The sequence below is a fragment of the Sorex araneus genome, chromosome 2 (genome assembly GCF_027595985.1).
Source record: "Sorex araneus isolate mSorAra2 chromosome 2, mSorAra2.pri, whole genome shotgun sequence".
In the NCBI taxonomy this organism is placed as follows: Eukaryota; Metazoa; Chordata; class Mammalia; order Eulipotyphla; family Soricidae; genus Sorex; species Sorex araneus.
Window position 1 is genome coordinate 215,259,443 of NC_073303.1, and position 17,236 is coordinate 215,276,678.

Below are 17,236 nucleotides of genomic sequence, written 5' to 3' on the forward strand. Positions count from 1 at the left end.
AGCATGTAATTCTCATTCTGTCTCACTTTTCTTCTTTTTCTTCACTCTTATGAGACAAGCTGCTACCATCTTCTTTCACCATGTTTCAATAATGTTCTAATAATACTGACACAGAAAGGATTATAAATTTATATTTAAGGAAAAAAAGGATCATTTTTTAGTGATAACACAGCAGGTAGGGCATTTGCCTTGCATGTGGGCGACCCGGGTTCTATTCCTCCGTCCCTCTCAGAGAGCCTGGCAAGCTACCAGAAGTATCCTGCCTGCATGGTAGAGCCTGGCAAGCTCCCCGTGGCATATTTGATATGCCAAAAACAGTAACAACAAGTCTCACAATGGAGACATTTGTGGTGCCCGCTCGAGCAAATCAATGAACAACGGTACGGCAGTGCTACAGTGAAATCCTCAAATGAAATTGCTTACTAAAATTCTTGTAGATTGTAGAGTGTTATAAGTCACCAACTCTGTGCAAAATAGAGTTTATAATCTGTAAAATACTGAGGCTTTTAATTGCCGTCTCTGTCCACTAAAAAATTCCATGATATGATTTCTTTGCAGCGCCTAAGAGAATTGGCATCTCAATGCATTCGTAGTGCACAGCATTCACACTGTGCAGGGGCCTGTGGTCAACTTTACCATCTGAATAGTATATTCTTCTAAATAAACTATTTTACTTCACTAATCATCTTCTTCTGAAATTCTTCTCTGCCCAGGAAGACAATGAACCTGGAAAACCTGCAACACTTGAAAGAAATGGAAAGCCTGTGGGAAGATTAGGACTTTCCTTTCCCTGAAAATAGTTCTCAAGTTTTTGTTCAAGCCCTTGTCCATGAACTCCAAGACCTTGAGTGATAAGCATCACTTCCCATTTCATGTAGATCAAGTGGATTTGGGGCATAGTCTGATGACTGCCCATTGCCACTGATTAGCATTCACGTTGTGAGATGCTTGTGTTCTTTTTACTAGTCCTAATCCTTCCAAGAACTTCCCCTTGGGTCTGAGGTGGGTCAAGCAGGAAGGCAGTTAGACTCCTTTATAAAGGTCACCTCACTTCATCCAAGTTACCTACATCACTTGGAAAGGTAGCCAGGAGTTGGTGACCTGTAACCGGTCTATAATAGTTTCAGTAAGCAATTTAATTTCAGGATTCTTTTAAGAAAATAATCTGTTTTTTCTCAAGTATAAATCTATACTAATCATAAAGCTCTCCTAGTTTTTCTTAGTATTATTAGAACATTATTTAAAAATATGTGATTTTTTTTTTTAAGTTATAGGGCACACTTAAAAGCAGCTTCTTTCTTTCCTTCTTAGGTCTGCAAATATCTCCCTTTGTGGACACACATTGGAAAATATCACTGCAAAGTTACTAAAATATTCATGATATGATTTATTTGTGGAGCTGAAGACAATTGACATTTAAACATACGAGCCCAGTATAGTCATTAAGAACCAGTGATAAACTTCTGGCCCAGGGGTCCAGCCCCAATAATATCAAGATGCTATCAGGGGTCCAGCCCTGATAACATCAAGGTGTTATGCCTGAGCTTTATCTTGCTTCAGGTCCCTTATAGAATTTATTACCACAGTACTCTGTGGATTCAAGAAATATTTGCTAATTTAATTGATAAAATATTATATTCATAAAGAAGATGATAGTGCTGCAAATAGCAATAGTTAAGCATTTGTTTCTTTCCCATCAATGAGAACATACTGGAAATTCTCTAACCATTACAAAAAAGCCTAACTGAAGATAACATTAAAATGCATTTAGACTTTTGAACTTTGGGAGAAATATAACTGGCATCTTCTGACTGCAAAACACAGTCAAATGTCTGATAACATTGTTCCCTCCTCTGTATTTCATTCATCAGTGCATACTTGACTCTATTCTCATGGTCACTATAGTTATGTTTGTCAGAGTGAGAGTATGCTCAGATCCAAAACAAAAGCAAAGGCATTAAGTGAAGAAAGTAGTATGAAATCACAGGTCAGAGAAACTGAAGTTGGCAAAATAAAACAAGTACATTAATTGCTCAGCAGTAACTGTAACATAAGTCATAATTAGGCAATAACAAAGACTAGGAGATTATATTTGCATTTAAATATTGAGATGAATGCATCAGAACTCAGGCTCCTAGACTACACTCAATAAAATAGGGACGGGTTGGTCAATTATTCGTTAAATGCACATGTTTTTATGTCTTATTATGCCTCCTTTTCTGGTTATACCTTCTGTTCTACCTTGCTTTTGAGCCTAAGTTAATATCCAGTTGTTCAGTTTAATCTCTGCACCAATAGTCACAGTTTATCAAATTATAATTATCATCATTTTACCATTAGTTTTATTCTTTCTTTTTATCTATTTTCAAAATGACTCTTTTAGATGAGTTAACTTTTACTAAGGAAATATGAAACTTTATATTCTATGTGAATGATTACTTGCCTTTATAGTATATAAAATTTAATATAGTATATAAATTTTAAAAGTTTTAGTTACTCTACTTTTGTTTTAATGTATTTTTTGCATATTTTTCTTTTGATATATATCAAGGAAATTGCTAAGCACCTTTTAGTATTTTAAGAACAGTTTTTGTTTTTATATAACTCAGATGTGACTATGTTGTTTGTTCTCTCTCTCTTCTGCTCTCTCTCTCCTGGCTCTTCACTCAGGAATTACTCTACTTTTGTTTTAATGTATTTTTTGCATATTTTTCTTTTGATATATATCAAGAAAATTGCTAAGCACCTTTTAGTATTTTAAGAACAGTTTTTGTTTTTATATAACTCAGATGTGACTATGTTGTTTGTTCTCTCTCTCTTCTGCTCTCTCTTACTCCTGGCTCTTCACTCAGGAATTACCCCTGGCGGTGCTCAGGGGATCATATGGGATGCTGGGATTAGAACCCGGGTCGGCCGCGTGCAAGGCAAATGCCCTACCCGCCGTGCTATCGCTCCAGCCCCTCTTCCTCTCTCTCTCTCTCTCCCTCTTCTCTCTCTCTCTCTTCTCTCTTTGTCTCTTTCTCTCTCTCTGGGCAAGGACACACCTGTTGATGCTCAGGACTCACTGCTCACTCTGTACTAGGATCAACCTGGGTTAGCTGATGCAAGGCAAGTACCCTACCTTCTGTACTATTTCTCTAATCCTATGTCAAATTCATCTCCAAATGTTCTTAGTTCTGGGTTCTTTATTTTTGAATCAACTATCATTGTCATAATCTCTTCTAACTTCTGAAACTTCTAACTTCTGTAACCGAATCCAGTCCCATAAATACATAAGTTATGTCCTACCTTAATTTGTATGGCACTTGATGTGATGTGATGTTACATTTTTATAAAGATAATCCCTATTTTTAATGTTTTAATATTATGCTGGCAAAGAGGACAGGAAGTTAATATTGTTCTTAAATAGAATCCACAATCTTATAAGTACTCAAAGTTATAAGGTTAGCTAATACTGGCAAAGATTATAGAATGAATATTAGTGATAAGTGTAGAAATAATGCGTTTTTATCAGAGAAGTAGAAAACATTCTACTTACCTTATTTTCCTTATCTAACATGTAGTCAAACTGGTAGGAGATCATAGCAGGACAAGCTGAATTTGTAGCACAAGGTATATATACAAGGTATATATATATATATATTCCTATTGGCAGAAAAGTGTTTATGAATTCTAGCTTGCCACTTTTCTTCCTTTACAGGGTAAATGATTCCATTCATAATGTATCTTCTAGGAAATTAATGCCATAAATAATATTGAACGCTCAGATAGTTCTAGTCCAAGCAAATTTCCCATTGACTTTAAGGTCAGAAATAAAAGTTATTTTGTTGTTGAGATCTCCACTAACACAAAATAACTAAGAAATAGACTATATATTTCTTATAGATGCTTAAGGCAACATTTTGTTTTTCAAAAGCACTGGTAGTATAAACTATAAATCAAAGTTACTGAGGCATTATTACTCTGACAATGATTATAGAAGTAATACCTTAAATGCTTATAGATTTTTATTGTGCCAGGGCTTGAACCCAAGACCTCACACACTCAAGGCAAGCACACTATCACATTTCATCCTTAACCTCCAGTAATGATGTTACATTTTTATATTTTTTAATTTGAAAAAAATTACATACCTCAGGGCTGAGGAGAAAGTAGAGAAGGTAAGGCACAAACTTTATGCAGAGATAAAAGGTTCTGGTATAAGTAAGCACCAACTAGGCCTAAAAGCTCAAAAAGAGTTTTATACCTAATTTTGACCTAAAAATATTGTGTGTGTGTTTTTTTAACAAGAAATGAAAAGCTGTACATTTATTATAGTTTTCCTTGTCTTGGCATATTTAGGATACTTACAAAAATATTCCATCATTTGTATAACTTGTCATCCCAGTGTTTGTCAATTTGTTCCAGCGGGCACCAGTAACTTCTCCACTCATCTTTGTTGTGCACAAGTGCAGCCTAATGGCGTCTGCTCTCTCCAGGAACACAAAGAGCCTCAAACCGTTGATTCAGGGTCTTGACAAAGAAGCTGACCATCTCACAGTCTTTTTTTTTTTTTTTTTGCTTTTTGGATCACATCCGGCAATGCACAGGGGTTACTCCTGGCTCTGCACTCAGGAATTACCCCTGGCGGTGCTCGGGGGACCGTACGGGATGCTGGGAATCGAACCCAGGTCGGCTGCGTGCAAGGCAAATGCCCTACCCGCTGTGCTATTGCTCCAGCCCCGCCACATAGTCTTTTGACGGCCCCGTGGAATCCAGTTGGTAACAGCTCTAGTTCAGCAGTTGTCTCTAAATTATATTATGTGTCCGACCCATCTGATTTTCAACACCTTGGCAAACGAGAGTGTTCTTGATTTTTTTTTTTTATTTTATTGAATCACTGTGAGATAGTTCCGAGCTTTCATGTTTGGGTTACAATAACACAATGATCAAACACCCATCACTCGACCAGTGTACATTCCCCACCACCAATATCACCGGTATACCCCCGCCTTGATGTCAACGGAGGTCGTAACTCCAGATTCCTTCTCTCACTTGAGTGAAATGTGATACTCCAATCATAGCTCTTTCCAATTTCTTAGGGAGAACTGAATTGCATTCTTAACCTGTTTACGTAGGATCCAGGTCTTTCCGTTGTCTTGGCATATTTAGGATACTCACAAAAACATTACATTAGTCTATAAAATAATCCAGCACTATTAATATAAAGAAAATGTGACTTTAAGATACTAAGCCCATGGGACTGGTGAGATAGCATAGCAGGTAGGGCATTTGTTTTGCACGAGGCCAACCCTGGTTTGATTCCCAGCATCCCATATGGTACCTCCAGGAGTAATTCCTGAGTGCATGAGCCAGAAATAAGCCCTGTGCAACACCGGGTGTAACCCAAAAAGCAAAAAAAGAAAACAAAAAAGATACCTAGCACATTTTTCCCTTAGTGCATGGCTAATAGGTGGAATTCATTCTTCTATAAACCAAACTGAACTCAGAATTCTATGTGAGTGTTTGAGTTATCTCACACTACATATTCCAAAACTGAATTATTTGTTTTGTCACATATTTTTATTTCCCCTTCCCAGTAGGTAATATCATCTTCCCAGTTTCTCAAGCCAAAAATATTGGAGTTATAAATAATCTCTCTAATCTTATGTCAAATTCATCTTCAAGTGTTCTTTGTTCTAGATTATTATTTTTGAATCAAACCATTTCTCATTATTTCTACTTTGGTCTTCTTAGTGCTTTACTACCAACATTCTTGTGCAGAATCATTCTATGATTCTCCTATGAAGTCTCCCAAGTCTTCTGTACAATTCCTTACTAATTCCTCTAGTCGTCCATTGTTTGCAAAGCAGCTGGTTCTCTTTGTAAAAGCAAATCAGATTGTTACTTTTCTGCTCAGTATTCTTCTAAATTTTCTGCTCAGTATTCTTCTAAACAATTTGAACAGTATTATTCAAACTGTTATTCAAAGTCTTTAAGGCCATACAAAATCTGTCACTTACTCTTATTTTTTCACTGTCTTCTATCCCAGGCCATTCTCCTGGACAAAATCAGGAAACACTACTTCAAGCCATTTGGAAAACCCTCATTCCTCACTGCTCTTTCCTCAGATCTACCCACCAGGACTCCTTGTTTCAATCAGGCCTCTGATCAAACACAGTCACATCAAACTCTTTAATCTATTTGAAATGACATATCTGTCATTCTCTCCTTTCTTGCATTCATTTTCTTCTTAGCACATCATGCACTGAATTTGCTTTATTCTCAATCTTATGTTACTAGCTTGATATCTCCAAGAGAGAAACAATTTAGTTCATTACTATATCTCTAGTGCAGTAAAATGTGTTTGGGGCAAAAATCAAATAGTCACAAAAATTGCAAATACTGTTTCAGAAGTGAGTGTGACACTATTTTGTATTTAAATTATAGTAGAGGCAATATTGAGGAACCAGGAATATATCTCAGCAGTAGAGAATTTGTTGTGTGTGCATGTGTCTGAGTTTAACCTCCTTCGCTGCCAAATTGACAACCATTGATCATAGAGGTAAGAATACTGAGCAAGAGAACAAACCATAATGTTTACAGAGGTAAAAGACCAGGCATCAGGTGAGTTAATATTTTGTTAGGATACATAACAAAGTTTTCTATGGGTACTATTCAAATAGGTATAAAGGGAGACAGATGTCAAGAATTTTACTGAGACTTTCTAGAGCTGAAAAGTCTGGCATAAAAGTACTTCAGCATGCTAAAAGCAAGCAAAGTTCATCTGATAAAATATGAAGAATTTGTAACTTGAACAATTTTAGTACATTAAGCACAAAGTAAGTAATGGGAAATAAAGCTTAGGAAAGGCTTGCTTTAGACATTATGCAATAATCTTTTCTTCTACCAAATAATATTGAGTTTTTCAGAGGTCAGTTCAAAATATGAAAATTTATCCAGAAATATAGTAATTAAGGCACTTGATGTAGAGGCATCTGAGACTGGTTTTATCTCTAGTATCATATAAAATCTCTTGAACACTGTTGGAGTGATACCTCAGCACAGATCTAGTAGTATACACTAAATATCACCAAGCATGGCCAAAAAGTGAAAAGTGGAAGTAAAATATAAAAGTTGAGTTAAATTATCAAGTATAAATGCAGAAACATCATTTAACAATATAACATTGTCACTGTCATCTTGTTGTTCATCTATTTGCTCGAGCGGGCACCAGTAACGTCTCCATTGTGAGACTTGTTGTTACTGTTTTTGGCATATAAATTATGCCACGGGTAACTTGCTAGGCTCTGCCGTGCGGGCGGGATAACTCTCGGTAGCTTGCTGAGCTCTCTGAAAGGGGCGGAGGAATTGAACCTAGGTCGGCCACATGCAAGGCAAACAAACACCCTACCCGCTGTACTATCGCTCTAGTTTAAATGGGAAACAATTGTAAAACAGGAGTAGTGAACATGGAAATGAATTCCTTTTTGTCTTCTGTTTGTTTGTGTTTGTTTGGAGGCCACACCGGGCAGTGCTCAGGGCTTATTCCTGACTGTGCACTAAGGGATCACTCCTGGAAGACTTGGGGAACTGTATGGATCAAACCCTGGCCAATATGTGTAAGGCAAATGCCCTACTCACTGTAATATTGCTCCAGCCCCGTGAAAAAACATTAATTCTATAATTATATTATTGAGAGAAGTAGGAAAATAGCTCAGGGACCTGGACGCATACCTTGCACTTGCCGGTCTCTAGTTTCATCCCCAGCATCACCTGGGATACTGAGCATCATGGTGGTGGTTGTAATAACCCCAACACCACTAGGTCTGAGCAACATAATGCTGATAAACTCTAGTATTGAGTTATATAGTTGAGTTGGCTAAGCGTTTCTGAGAGTGACCCCCCAAACCCCATGATTGTTCCTTGGGAGCTTCCGGGACCCACAAAAAGTTACTTCTCAAGACATTGGGGACTGCCATGAATTTGGATTAAGACATTGAAATTACTGAAATTGCCCATGAAAGAGAATTGTAGGAATATAGTACTTTTATTGTATATACAAAAAATAGACTCATAATCCGACCAATTTCAAACTTTTACATAAAAGTTCAAGAAGGTAAATTGAAACCAGCAAAATATTTAACAGAAATAGTGTTTTAAGGAGAAATGTTGGGTAAAATTATACTAAGAGGCCAAATGGGGTAGTTTTAAAGATTTACTATTATCAATGGCAGAAATTTGGTTAATTTAATAAAAAGCTCTTCGAGTAGAGTAATAAAGGCTCACAGTGAAATGTTTGGGAAAGTAAGCAGAAAGTTAAAATTTCTGAGGAAAGTATTTGTGAAAACTTTGATGTTGTTGTAATGGGAAAAAGAACTGGGAATGCATTATTATACAGAGTCAATGGTACACATTCTTGGGGGCATAGTAGGGATTTTAGTACCTGTTAATTTAATATGCAAGTTCCAGAAAAAGACAAAGGTGCAGATAAGAAAATATTTCAACTATCAAACTTAAAATTATTGAAAAGATTATCATTTCTATGTCATTAATTATTAAGAAGAAAGACAATCTTCATTTGAAATGAAGGAATGGATATTTAATATTGTCTGCTGTGGAAGCAGGGAAAGGTGGGAAAGGGGGGATATTCCAGGGATATTGGTGGTGGGGAATGTGCACTGATGGAGGGATGGGTGTTTGATCATTGTGTGATTATAACCCAAACATGAAAGCTTGTAACTATCTCATGGTGATTCATTAAAATTTAATAAATAAATATGTTTTTAAAAAGTATTGGAAATTAATACAAGGCATTGTCTTCCACAAATAGCTGTTAGATAATACAATTTGTATTTTCTGTGAGAATAGTTTAGTGTTCTGTGATACCCAAATATTTTTAACTACTTAGAATACCAGCATACTTTATTTACATATCATCAAAGCAGCTCCTTTTAACTTCTTTTATGAATGCTGGCTATTCAAGAGACATAGGGAAGTTGCATTTCTATAAACAGGATTCTATTTTATTCTGGTGTCTATTTTCTTACTAAACCAAATAATGAATTTCTTTGTGCCAAATTGAAAATTTGTCACCAGGGAAGTAAAAAGAAGAAAAATAAAACCTCTTTAAGAGATTTTCTAAGAATCATAAACATAAATAAATATTTATGTCTAAAATATTTAGAGAAATACTAGTTTTTACTGTAAGAATATCACTGTCACTGTATCACTGTCATTCTATTGATCATTGATTTTCTCGAGCGGGCCCAATAACGTCTCCATCAGTCCCAGCTCTGAGATTTTAGCAGCCTCTCTTTACTCATCCTTCCCAATGGTGCCATATTACAGGCTGTTCAGTGTCAAGAAAATTAGAACAATCATTGTTACTGTATTTGGCATATTAATACGCCACAGGGAGCTTGTGGCTTCCTGACTGTCCTCTGTCTGGGAGTAAACTCTTGGTAGTTTGCCAGTTTCTCCAAGAGAGAGAACTAGTCTATCAGATGTTGTGCAGTCGCACTGTGGCCGCATGCTTCCAGGAGCTTGGTTTTATAGTCTCTGGGTGTTGGCTGTTGATTGAATTACACAGCAGGGGCAGTTTCCCTCCCTGCCCTGAGCAGAGCCCTGGCAGTTGAAGACCTCTGGAACCCAGTCAGAGCCATGCTCAAGGCCACTCTCCACACATTTGGATGAGCCCCACGCATGAAGGAACCAGCAGAGGAACCCATGTGTGTGGGACCCGGGGCTGAGATCTTCAAGGCTGCTCGGATCAGTACTGTGCCTCTTCCACCCAGATTCCCCATTTTCCCGTAGCTAGGAAGTCACACCCAGTAAGAATATTTATTATAATAAATCAATTTCTTAAAGTATAAAGTATCTTATTCATTATTGCAACCTGTTAATCATGATAAAAGTTTTATACATCAAAGTAAACAAAAAATATTAAACTACTAAAAACTTAATGGCAGAAGGGCAATGTCTATACTTAAGTAATTATCAGTAAAAGGACCTAAATTTTTGTTGGAACAATTCAATATTTTTGACATTCTGAATTATCATCCATTCATATTGCTAGGACAACTTTATCTACTAACCATGATATGTTCTCTAATGATCAAATAGGTAGCACTGTAGCATTGTTGTCCCATTGTTCATTGATTTCCTCGAGTGGGCACCAGTAACATCTCCATTGCGAGACTTGTTGTTACTGTTTTTGGCATATTGAATACACCATGGGTAGCTTGCCAGCTCTGCTGTGCGGGCAGGATACTCTCGGTAGCTTGCCAGGCTCTTCCAAGAGGTACGAAGGAATCAAACCTGGGTTGGCCACGTGCAAGGCAAATGCCCTACCTTCTGTGCTATCGCAACACTTACTGTAATGGTGAATATTTCCATTCTGCTTTCAATGTTTCTCAAATAGGTAGTCATTGTAAATTTACCAAACACTTGGTCTTTAATTTTAAGTCAAATACAAGACTTCTATCTACATAGAAGAGTGTAGAAGATAGTAGAAGAGTGCTACTCTTCTACTTCTCAAACAGTAAAGATCAGAGTGTTTAAAATACTAATAATCCCATTTTGTGACAAGCTTCCAACTGTAGGCAGTCCTAGAGAAAGGATCTCTATGACAATGGTAGTTGGAAATGATCCCCTGAACAAGAATTGAGTGCTGAAAGTAGGTAAAGGGATATGCATGACAAACGTTCTGCACCTGTATTGCAAACCATAATGCCCAAAGAGAGAGAGAGAGAGAGAGAGAGAGAGAGAGAGAGAAGAGAGTGAGAAGTTACTGCTGTTGAAGAAGAAAAGGGGTAGAGGTAAAAGGAGAGAAATTAGGGACATTGATGGTGGGAAATGTGCACCAGTGAAGGAATGGTATTGAGACACTGGCTGAAACCGAATCATAAACAACTTTGTAACTGTATCTCAGAATGACTGAATTAAATAAATAAATAAATAAAAGAGAACACCTATTAGGAAATTTAAAACAAAATAGAGTATGCTTATAGAGTCGAGAGAATTGGTTTCTTTAAAACAACAATTTGTTGCTATAAAACAGGATCCAGCAGTAAAACAAAGTGTTGGAAAGGGAAATTTTCATCAATAAAATAAAGTAATTCATGAGAAAGTTCCCAGGAATGGGCCAGAGAGATAGTGCAGGGGATCAGGCAATTGTCTTGCTCATGACTGAGACCAGTTCCATTCCAGACAGGTATATGGTTCCCCTAGTCCAGCCAGGAGTGATTCGTGAACACAGAGGCAGGAGTAAACCCTCAACACTACCAGGTGTGGCTCTACCCCTTACCCCAAATAAAAATAAAAACTAAGGAAAAAAAATTTAAAAATACCTTGAAATCATGTTGCATTTCCAAATGTACTCAGTATCTACATATTAACTTTGAAATATCAATGTTCTTTGGCTGTATACTAAGGGAGATTAGAGCTCCAGAAACAGCTTGAGAAACACTTTATTTTTAGAGTATTCATGTAAGATCATCTGAAAATAAGGGTTACAAAGCCATTACATGTAGAAATTATGAAACGACTTGCATAAAATTCAGTTTTCCTTGCCACTTCAAATCCTAAGCTAAATATACTATCATTGTTTTTATTCAAAAGAATTGATGGCATTGGTTAATTGATAATTTTTTTGAGTTCTGATTATAGTTAGGATTTCAAGGTGAAAACTCCTCAATACAATTTTCTTTATTGTTTATATACATTGTTTAAAATAAATCACATGTAATTAATTAAATATGAAATAAGACATAGAGGAATATGTTCAGAGGCAATTAATTTTTATGAAACATTTGTCACTATAGATTTATCTCTTTTATTGTTTTGAAACAAGGATTGATGTATCTGTGATGGCTATCAAGTTTTTAAATTTGAGTTCGACAGTGAAGAGAAAGGACCAATCAGACCATTCTGACTCAAAACTGATCTTATATTATATCTAATATGCCAGGGATAGCTTGCCAGGCTCTGCCGTGCAGCCGGGATACTCTTGGTAGCTTGCCGGACTCTCCGAGAGGGATGGAGGAATCGAACACGGGTTGGCCATGTGCAATGCAAATGCCCTACCCGCTGTGCTATCTCTCCAGTCCATTTCAAACCATACTAGATTAATACCCATTTATAGTGACGTCTTAATAGTCTCATTTCTCTCCTATGGTTGAAGGGAGAGACTATTTTTTGCACCCTCAATCCCTTTCCCCTAAAAGTATGATTCCATTGTTTTGTTGTTAGATACAACTCTAGATCAATTCGATACCTTCCCAAATTCTTTGCTCTCTAACTTGGATGTGGGTGAAATGCATGATGTCTAGTCTCCCTTTCAAACTACTATCACTTCCTTTGCTTAAGCCCACGAAACGTGACATGAAGTTATGATCTATTTTATTCTTTCATTCCTCCATTCCCTTCATGTTACAAAAGTACAACAGTCATTTTTACTCTGGTACATATTTCACTGAAAATATCATAAGGAAACCTCTACCAGGTATCCTTAGCTTTGAAGTTTCCCAGCCTGTGCACAAATATTTTACCTTCTTTCTGATCATTAGAGATCAACTGTATGTTTTGGTGGCAAGGGTAAAAACATCTTTTTAATCCCAAAACTTTTAAGATCTATTAATTGTAATTTCAATTATTACAAAATGCACAATTACCTGATCTCTGACACTTGTCACATTCTCTGTTTTAGGTTTATTAGACTATTATTATACATTAATTATTATTAAACCAAGCACTAAATTATCTTTCTCAAAAGGATCATAGAAAAGTAAATATTTCCCATTTGCAGAGTAAGATATGATTTTTTACTAAAGTGCAGGAGGGTAAGGGAATTAACAAACTTTGACCATTCAGTTTATCTAATTGGACATGGAATGCAGAATATTTTTGAAAGGTATTAATCAATGAGAATCTGAAAAATGGTTTTAAATATTCACCTCAGGCTGGAGCGATAGCAAAGCGAGTAGGGCATTTGCCTTGCACACGGCTAACCCGGATTCAATTCCCAGCATCCCATATAGTCCCCTGAGCATAGCCAGGGGTAATTCCTGAGTGCAGAGCCAGGAATAAACCCTGTGCATTGCCGGATGTGACCCCAAAAGAAAAAAGAATAAAAAAAAATTAAAATTCACCTCAACTTTAAAAAATGTTATAGTTTTTTTTTAACTCTAAGAATTATTATAATACTTTGCCTTTCTTTTTGAAAGCAAGCATTTATTCATAGCATGGTGCTAATCCCTCTATATCATCTCTTAAAAATCTCAGTATCACGATTTTATGAAATTTGATCATTCTTGTTCACTGAATAAATGGAGCATCAAAACCCCGAGAGACTGAAAGACTTGATCAGGGCTTTCCAACTAATCAGTCGTTGATGGAGGAATCAGTTCAATGTTTAAGTGGCTTGTCTCTTGACCCATACTCTAAAATTTTAAGGCCACATAGTTTTAAGTCCTTTAAGCTTATAAGACTTAAGCTATGTGGCCTCTTTAAGTATCTATTAACTATATTCAAACCAAATTTTTCCTTACTATAATAGTACTAAGTACTATTTTCCTGTTAATTTCATATTTTAAGTATGTAAAAAAGTAATAATTGTTATTCTGAAGACAGGAGGTAGCATGATGATAGCAGTGTTTCAGATATAGCACATAATGAAGAGCATATAATAATCTCTAGATTCCTTTTGTGAGAACCCTAATTTTTGAAATTATTTTACTAGAGGTAAAATGGTTTCTTTCCACTAACCATTTTATTACAATGAGTTTTATTTCTATATATTTATTTTTATTTAGGCAGTGTGCTTTAGAAAGCCATCAATGAAATATCTAGGGAGTTGACATCTAATTGATTGTATGCTCTGCCAAAACCATCTAGCAAAATTTTCTAATAGAAATCTAGTAATCTGCTTTGAAAGTTGAAAAGATAAGCTAAATCTGAATTAAGGATGAGGGTTGATAAAATAAAATACTAGGTTTGATGAAGGTTTTATAGAAAAATATGAGCAATTCAAACAAGTGAGCACATATATTAATATGAATTGACATAAAAAGTGATTTACTGTTAAGCATATATGCTAATATTATTGACAAAAGAACATAATTCATTGGGATGTCACTTTCTCTAGACTTTAATGTAGAGCTAGAATAGGAATCCTATGTCCAGAGGACTATTGTCAGTATAAGGCAAGGAATACCAGGGTGTAAAGAAGACTCAGTTTAATCACAGTGTAATAACAGGGGTGTTTTCTCAGTAAATTTTTTTTCTGTCTATACTCCTATTATTCTATTCTGGGATAGTTAAATTAGGACTGCATTAGTAGCTAGACAACAAAGAAAAATATGATATATTCTAAAATATCTTCCTCTCTCAGCCAAAGAAAAAATAAATGATAGATAGATGATAGATAGATAGATCGGTAGATAGATGACAGATAGATAGATAGATAGATAGATAGATAGATAGATAGATAGATAGATAGACAGATAGATAGAGTTTGCTTATTGTGTTTTTAAGTTCACTGTTTCACTCTCATCCCATTGTTGATCGATTTACTCGAGCTGACGCCAGTAACGTCTCCATTCATCCAAGCCCCGAGATTTTAGCAGCCTCTCCTTACTCATCTTTCCCAATGATTTGAGGCTCTTTCAAGGTCAGAGGAATGAGATCTGTTATTGTTACTGTTTTGGCATATGGAATGCACCACAGGGAGCTTGCCAGGCTCTGCCCTATGGGTGGGATACTCTTGCTAGCTTGCTGGGCTCTCCGAAAGACATGTATATTTATTTCCCTCTATGATGATGTGTCCAGAAATATATTCACTCATGTGTGAAACTCGGCCCAAGCATGTAGAAAGTGACCTGGAGTGTGGTGGCGATTGGGTAGTGGAGGCCGGCTGCTGGGGCTGGGTCTCTTGGGGCAGAGAGGGCTCTCACACGCTCCCCTCTGGGGCACCCCAAGTGAAAACAGCCTGACAGCCTGGCGTGGACTCCCGTGTTTTTGTTATACCTTAAAAATGAATGCACACATGTGATCTGGGGGGATATATAAATATGTCATATATGTCATATAAACATGTCAAAGAAGTATTTTAAGAATTCAAACGATAGAATTATTTTTCAGATATGGGAATTTTAGAAGGCACTGGTAGAGGATGACAAGATAAGAGATGAATCCAAAATGAGAACCAGGACCACCAAAGCTTTCACCATAGACCTATGTCTTGCTTATTTGGCATTACTTTTGAATAAACACAAAAGAAATTGCAGGATAAAACACAGGACTTATCCTCAAAGATAAACAATTGCACACTCTATTTACTTCATTCAAAACACCATCTACAGAACATTTGAGGATGTAACTGAATGTTTATCAATGATCCTTACATTTACATGGAGCACCCCTCAGTCATTAATCTCTCTATCTTCACTGTCAAGGCATGCTCACTTCTTTGTAATGTCTTAATAAGAATCTGTAGAATGTACAACTACTTAGACAATGAAAGGGTAATTAAACAATTTCCATTTGCTGATTTGTAAAAAAACTGTTTAAGCCAATTTAATACCAACTTTTATTTTTATTTATTAAGAATATATGTACAAAATGCTGGCATTCTAACATACTTGAATAAAACAAAATATATCACATTCTCTATTGCAGACTTTACTAAATCCTAAAAAACTTTGAAAAACATAATCTGTAGATTTCTTTTTAATTTTCAAAATAAAATTACTAATAGCTATTAATTCTGTCATTTTTCCTAAAATCTTTAAAATAAATATTTTTCTAAAGCTACTACAACTGACAGACTGGGGCGATAGCACAGCAGGTATGACATTCTCCTTGCATGCAGCCAACCCAGGTTTGATTCCTTCATTCCTCTCGGAGAGCCTGGCAAGCTACCGAGAGTATCCCGCCCATATGACAGAGCCTGGCAAGTTCCCTGTGGCGTATTCAATAAGCCAAAAACAATAACAACAAGGCTCACAATGGAGATGTTAGTGGTGCCCGCTTGAGCAAATCAATGAACAACGGGACGACAATGCTACAGTGGTACTACAACTGAAGATGACAGTTGGAAAGCTGATTTATTAGGAGTCAATAAAAAAATCATAGTCTAGAAATAAGAAGCATAACAATCCCTTCGCCTTGTTTAAGTCTATAACTTTATGAATACTTTCTTTTCAAATTGAATTGCTTAAATGAACTGTGGATTTCCAAATGTTAGCTAAGTGTAAAAACCTAATTGCTCATCATAGCTCTGTACCTTATACAATGAAAAGTAGTTTGTCTCTATTGCTGTTTGTTTTTATGTAATAACCTGATGCCACAACATTATTTGTTTTCATTTTTTTATCCATTATTTATTATCTATAACTGGGTAATAAGATTTTATATTGGTATATATATATTCTTCAATTAACACACACATACATATATATACATATATATATATATCACTGTATCACTGTCATCCCACTGATCATTGATTTGCTTGAGTGGGTGCCAGTAACATCTCCATTCGTCCCAGCCCTGAGATTTTAGCAGCCTGTCTTTACTAGTCATTCCCGTCATTCCCAATGGTACCACATTCGAGGCTCTTTCAGGGTCAGGGGAATGAGATCCATCAATGATTGTTACTGTTTTTGGCATACTGAATGCACCATGGGGAGCTTGCCAGGCTCTGCCATGCAATATATATATATATATATATATATATATAATTATTGTGAGATAAACAGTTATAAAGTTGGCCATGACTGGTTTTCATGTATGTTCCCAAACAGGTGTTAGAACATTCTCTATAATGTTCCAACCTGGTACCTTTACCAGTGTACATTTCCCACCACCAATGTCCCCAGTTTCCCCCATGCCCCAAACACCCCACAAGGCTCCCACCAGTCTTCCTCTATCTCAGGTACTTTTCTTCTCTCTCTCTGTCTCTGTCTGTCTCGCTGTCTCTGTCTCTGTCTTTCTCTGCCTCTGTCTCTGTCTCTGTCTCTCTCTCTCTCTCTCTCCCTCTTTCTTTCCCTTTCTCTCCTTCTGGGCATTCTGGTTTGAAATACAGGTACTGAAAGGTTACCATGTATATCCTTTTATCTACTTTCAGCACTCAATTTTTGTCGAATGGTCATTTCCAACTATTATTGTCATAGAAGTCCCTTCTTTAGCTGTTTTTGAAAACATATAATTTTTGTTTAATTTATTTATTTGTTTGGGAATCACACTTGGGGAACTC